Source organism: Octopus bimaculoides, chromosome 22 (genome assembly GCF_001194135.2).
Source record: "Octopus bimaculoides isolate UCB-OBI-ISO-001 chromosome 22, ASM119413v2, whole genome shotgun sequence".
NCBI lineage: Eukaryota > Metazoa > Mollusca > Cephalopoda > Octopoda > Octopodidae > Octopus > Octopus bimaculoides.
In genome coordinates this window covers 26,432,435-26,439,717 of record NC_069002.1, presented here as the reverse complement: position 1 = coordinate 26,439,717, position 7,283 = coordinate 26,432,435, and the positions used below count along the sequence as shown (strand labels likewise).

Sequence of the window (7,283 nt, the reverse complement as noted above, 5' to 3'; positions counted from 1 at the left end):
ATATATATATATATATATATATATATGTATATATATACAAGTATATGTTTGAGTGTATTTCTGTAATGATATATATATGTGTGTGTAGAGAGAGATAAGAATATTTGTGTATTTATGTGTTGTGTACATATGTACATGTATATATGTAACTCCATACTCCAACCCCACCCACCTTGAATGTGTTATTCTGTTCGCAGTTCCAGCTCTGCCAATTCAATATATTCCAACCAAATAACCGACTCTGCCATCCTTTATTCATTCCTTGATGCAGCTGTACTACTTCTAATTGAGCGTTTGCAATTAACATCAAACTACAAATCTCTCCTCCTCTGAATTATTCTGGAAAAATGCTGTTAAGCTATGTAATTCCCATGATGCAACATAAACAAAGAAAGGAGAAAAAGAAAGAAAGATAGATAGATAAATGGATAGATAGATAGATAAATGGATAAATGGATAGATAGATAGATAAATGGATAAATGGATATAGATAGTTAGATAGATAGAAAGGAGCAATACTGTTATTTGACACAAAAATAAATCATCAAAATATATTTATCACAGAATCTAGCTGCCAATAGACTCCACTGTTTGATGAGGTTAAATGAAGGCATTCTATGGAATATAACTGCTAAAAACGTTACATATTGTTATGCAGGCAGAACGCGCACCTCCACCCCCACCCCCCACACAGTCAAGAGAAGAAGGAAGGATGTGTTTAATAAAGAAGTGAATACATGCATTTAAACAGAGAAAGAAAAAAAAAACTAGACGCATTAGAACCTGTTATGGATTTAGGACACTGAGATGTTTTCCATTTGGTTGTGATTGATTTTCACTTGTTTTTATGTTTGTGTTCTCATCGTTGTCGTCATCATCATCATTTGATGTTCGCTTTCCTTGCTGGCATGGGTCAGACGGTTTGACAGGAGCTGGCATGGCTGGAGAGCTGCACCAGGCTCCAATTGTCTGTTTTGGCATGCTTTTTGCAGCTGTGTGCCATTCCTAATGCCAACCACTTCACTTGATGCTTTTTATGTGGTGCCAGCACAGGTTCTTTCATGGCGCCAGCATGGGTGCTTTATATGTGACATATATATATATATAAAACCTTCAACCTCATTATATCATGCAAATAAATTATTTATACATCCACATTTCTCCATTTCCTTTCTTTCGATATTAACAACATGTTAAGGTGGCGAGCTGGCAGAAACGCTAGCACATCAGGCAAAATGCTTGATGGTATTTCGTCTGTCTTAACATTCTGAGTTCAAATTCCACCGAGGCCGACTTTGCCTTTCATCCTTTCAGGGTCGATAAATTAAGTACCATTTGCATACTGTAGTCGATCTAATTGACTGGCCTCCTCCCCACAAAATTTCAGGCCTTGTGCCTAGAGTAGAAAAAAAAAATATTAACAATATGGATTACTATAATAATCCCTAACATATTGCTGAGACTTTCTCCTTATATGATAGGGATTAACCAGTGAAAATTTTGGATTATTTAATCCCTAATGAGGACCTGACAACCTCAAATTGACTTATATATATATATATATATATATATATATATATATATATATATATGTATGTATGTATATATTAGAAAAAATAAGGTACTCAGAGATCTGGATGGTTGTACATTTACAGATTTTTATCAATATGTCATATGTTTTTATAAATCCTATATTGATTTATATGATTTATAAAAACATGTGACATTTTAATAAAAATCTGTAAATGTACAACCATCCAGATCTCTGAGTACCTTATTGTTTCTAATATATAATACCTGTACATCACCTTCAAACCTTCTAATATACACACACACACACACATATATATATATATATATACACATACATCAGAGGAAAAGGACATCAAAAACCAAAGGAGGATGAAGTATCTTAAATCATTTATAATAATTTAATTAGGGTAAGGGTAATTTGAAGTTTTACAGCTGTTTCTGGGATATCCCAAGTGATAGGCAAGCATGTCTGTACACTGGATACTCCGTCATCAGAGACATGGTGAGTGTGTATGAAAGTTCTACACAGGGAGATTCACAGTTTATAAGGAATAAAATGGAAGAATAAAGAGTAAAAGTAGATATAAGAATACAGACAGAATAAAAGTTCACAATTGATCTTTTTCTAAAGGATCATAAGGACCTAAACCTTCTTGGAAGTACAGATCAACCTCCATGCATACCAGCCTCCCCTCCTCTCCATGCCACTGATGTTGTCCAAGGGAAAGGCAAAAGGCTGATATACAGCTTGGCACCTGTGACATCGCAACTCATTTCTGCAGCTGAGTGAACTGGAGCAACTTGAAATAGTGTCTTGCTGAACACACACAACCCAGTCTGGGAATTGAACTCACTATCTTGAAGCTGTAAGCCTGGTGCTCTAACCACTGAGCTGTGTGCCTTCACACTTACATATTTGGATGTAAACCATAAAAACTGAGTCAGTATGAGAGGTGATTATATTTACTGAACCACTTGGCAGTCTTAAAATTAGGGCCATTTTGCAGCCTTCTTCATGTAATAATAATTCCACTGTGTGTAATACATTGTGTTTACATATCTGCACTAATATACATGCTGTGTATTATAAAAACAATTGTATATTTACAAATTAATGCAGATAAAGAAAGCTGGTTCATCAAGGTTACACCAATGTTTCAATTCTGTATTGGATTATTATGTACTCTGTTAGCTGAATCTGCTAGATGAGCTTTATGTGATAACCACATGATTCTATGAATTTTATATGAGGAGGTGCTGAAAAGTTTGTGGCTTTAAGGGTATCACGAAAGGCCTGGCTGGAGGCCCAACCTTCTGATTTCTTTTACAGGGCTTTGAAAAACTGAAGGACTGCTGCAATAAGTGTGTGAATTGGTGAGGGAAATATGTTGAATAAAATCATAATTAACTGATCTTCGTGTATTTTCTTTTACCCAAAGCCAGGAATTTTTCACTACCCCCTTGTATAACACTACAAATTTATTTATTTATTCATATATATGTAGGTATGTATGTATGTTCTTCTGTTTTTTTTTTAACTTAGAGTAAATTTTAACCAATCACCTACTTGATAGCAAGCTTGGAAGGGAAAGTATCTTGTCTTAACTGTTATACTTTAAATCTTAAGGAGGTCTTGCAGATTTCTATAGTTCCAGATATTGTGATTATTACTAGCATATATGAATTAAGGATTTGCATTCTCTCCTGAAGATCCTAAATTCAGCCATATTTTGCTTCAGAGGGGTTGGTATGCATCTTGTTACTCCAATAATAATAGGTATGATGCTGAACGTGTATCGTGGGTACTGGATTTGCAAACTTCTTATCAATGGTCCATAGATGTATGTATGTCATTATTCAGTTTATTTCAAGATTTCTTGCCACTAGAGAAAGAACTGGTTTCTAACCTGGATCCAAGCCTCCTTCATTGGAATTTCAACATTAACAATAGAGTAATTTTGTTTGTATGCACGTATGTATGTATGTGCAGATTTTTATGTTTTATGTATATGTTCTCATGCATATAATTACATATCTAGATACGCTCATATATAGTTAAATTATAAACTTCTAGAAAGTTTTACAGATTTTTACATTTCCAGTGATGGGTTGGATCTGCAGTCTTTGAATTAGCTTTCTCTTTTCTGGTTTTGAGAAGCCTAATTTCTCAAGATTAGTATTTAGGCAGTGTGTTACATATCCCAGGTCCCCAATAATTACAGGTATAAACCTGAACTTGTAATCTGGGTAAAGTAAGTGTAGATTTCTTAATAGTTCAGCATAGGTATTTTCACTGATCTGTCTGTTTGTCTGTCTGTATGCATGCACACTTGCATGTATGCATGCACACACACAGGCACATATAACGTTCAGTTTCTGTCCACCAAAGCCATTCAGAAGACATCGTTCAGCCGAAGTCTACAGCAGAAAACATGTGGCCTAAGTGCCACACACTGAGACTGAACTCAAGACCATTTGGTTGATAATTGAGCTGCTCAGCCACACCTGCACCTATCTCTATCATATCAGAGTCACTTTGATCTCTTCCAGTCTTCGCATAAAATGCATTATTGCATAACTGTTTCTTCCAGTCATAGAAATCCTTCACATAAATAACTTTCAACAGAAAACATTGAGGCTAACGGCAAATCACGTCGATTGTAGTTTAAAACTGTTAGATTTTCTAGCATCATTTTTCAAAGATATTTTTTTTTTTGACAACCAAAAATTTGAATAAAATGACAAATAAATGTAAAAGAATACAAAGAAAAAATAAATAAATAAGCATACAAATATAGATGTCTTGTCTTGTAGCACAGCAATCAAACTCTATTGTGTATTAGTTCTATAAGCTTAGTGAAATATTTTATAATAATAATAACAATAATAATAATAACAATAATAATAATAATAATAATACTTTTGACAATAATGATAATGGGAATAAGTAATAAGAAAGGAAAAATTAAAAAATAATACCAATAATAATAATAATCGTTTCAACTAATAATAAAAAAAATCAATGATGAAATGAATATATATGTGTGTGTATACATGTGTGTGTGTGTGTGTGTGTGCATACACATGTATGTACATATATATATACATTTATATATTATATATATAAGTATGCATGTATATATGTACATATATATACATATATAAGTATGCATGTATATATGTACATATATATACATACATATATACATTTATATATGTATATGCATGTGTGTGTGTATATGTATATATGTGTGTGTGTGTATATTTACATATATGTATATGCATATACATAGGTATATATATATATATATATATATATATATATATATATATATATATATATATATATATATATATATATATATATATATATATATATATATATATATATATATACATTAATATGTATATACATATATATGTGTGTGCGCATGTGTTTATATATATACATATATATATATATGCACATATATGTATATATATTTATATAAATACATATGTATATACATACATATATATACATATATAAATATATATACATATATGCATATATATTTATATAAATACATATGTATATACATATATGCATATATATACATACACACACACACACACACACACACAGAGTTGTAGTAAAATGGTACTTGTTTTTGTCTTGCATTTTCGTTTTCCTTCTATGGTTGCTAGTTTGATGTAAAAAGAAGAAGAAAAAAAAAACCCAAAACTCTTTAGATAAATAGCATAGAATTTCAATAAATGTTACTATTATCCTTTTGGCATGTGAATGCAGATGTCTAGAACACGAGGACAGAACTTTGATTTGTATTTATACAAATGTCTAAAATGTCTCTATCAAGGCAATGAAACTGGGGATCATAATTGACGATCAAAATTCAAAGTAGTACAATTGTGATAGACCACATTACTCTTTGGTTTCTGAGAGAGAATTAAAGGTATTAGAATACTTTACAATATGGCTGGTTCTCAATTGCAATTCGAGACGGTTACAGAGCAGCTAGTTATTTTCGGTTTTCTTTTTGGTATTCTTCAGTCAGGAGGGAGGTGCAGCACCATGGACCCTCTGCGGCACTGGTCTCCAATGTTTTTCTGCACCATGGATCAGTCTCATGCAGGACTATTTTTTTCATGGATGAAGGGATCATGCATATAACAAAGCACAACAGAGTGCATTATATATAATTTAATCATTACATATATAATACATATATCCTAATATATATATAAAATAATACATATACAATACATATAATACATACATATATATATATATATCATATATAATACATATATATATATATATATATATCATATAATACATATATATACATAACATATAATACATACATATAGATATCATATAATATAGACATACACTGCCCCTTATACTATAACTACTAGATAAGAGACAATAAAATCAGAGACGGTTAGAATTCTGCCTAGAACCAATTACTAGCCTGATAGCCTTGGCTATGTCAAGATGGATTTTTATGTATTCTTCTTCCCACTTGGATTTGAAATGTTGCCACAATTATAATATGTCTATTCTACTGTAATTTTCTACATTTTCATGCAGCTGAAGATTGCTCTACATATTGCATTTAATGTAATGCTCGCATTACTTAAATAAATGGAGTAGCATGAAACGTGCGTACTGCAATCATCTTTAAAATCCGTGCTGCTTATTTTGATTTTTTGATCATATCATATAATATATACATATACATATATAATATAGACATACACATATATAATATATACATATACATATATACATATCATATAATATAGACATACACATATATAATATATACATATACATATATACATATCCTATAATATAGACATACATACATACATATATATATATATATATATATATATATATATATATAATAATAATATTAGGGACAAAATCCAAAATTACAGGTAAAAAACTCAATTAAAATCAATTTATAAAAAATTAAAATTAAATTGAGCCTTATATTATACTCATTTATTGTGCTTTTAATTATTAATTTTTCTATATGTGATAGTGGATTTTCATCGATGAGTTCTTGAAAATTGGTTATTTTCCCTAAAACTATATATATATATATATATATCTGTAATATAATATGTGACAATTATTCGGTTGCCATAATAAAACTCAGAGTTTCGGATGTCAGGGCATAAATCTGCTCCTGCATCTCGTCAGTTATTAAGACAATCAAAAAATAACTGATGAGATGCCAGAGCACATTTCTGCCCCAACATCTGAAACTCGCAGTTTTATTATGCCAACTGAATAAGTGTCACATATTATATTACAGATAAATTCCTCTATTTACATAATATCGAGGTCTCATTCATACTTTTGTTGTCATACCCAAATTCATTCTTTGGAAACAGCTGTGAAGGGATATAATAAATATCCTGGAAACAGCTGTAAGACCTTCTATTTATTAATATTCTAAAATATACACAGCCTTGGTTTTTTATCTCATTACGAAAAATAAATCCATATATATATATATATATATATATATATATAATATATAATACCTATATTAGGTTGAGGAAAGAGTTTGTGCGCCATGTTAAGCATTATTTTAACACAGTAACACAGCACACAAACATTTTCCTCAACCTAGTATTATATATATTACAAATATAATATATATGATATATATTACATCTATAATAAATACCTTACATATATACATACATACATAATACATACATATATATAT

General features: G+C 30.5%; 1 protein-coding gene across 5 annotated transcripts in view; it reads right to left on the bottom strand.

Moving 5' to 3' along the window:
* Positions 1-7,283, bottom strand: part of LOC106880532 (alpha-1,6-mannosyl-glycoprotein 2-beta-N-acetylglucosaminyltransferase) — a 725,476-nt gene that overhangs the window by 440,410 nt on the left and 277,783 nt on the right. The window lies entirely within an intron of this gene.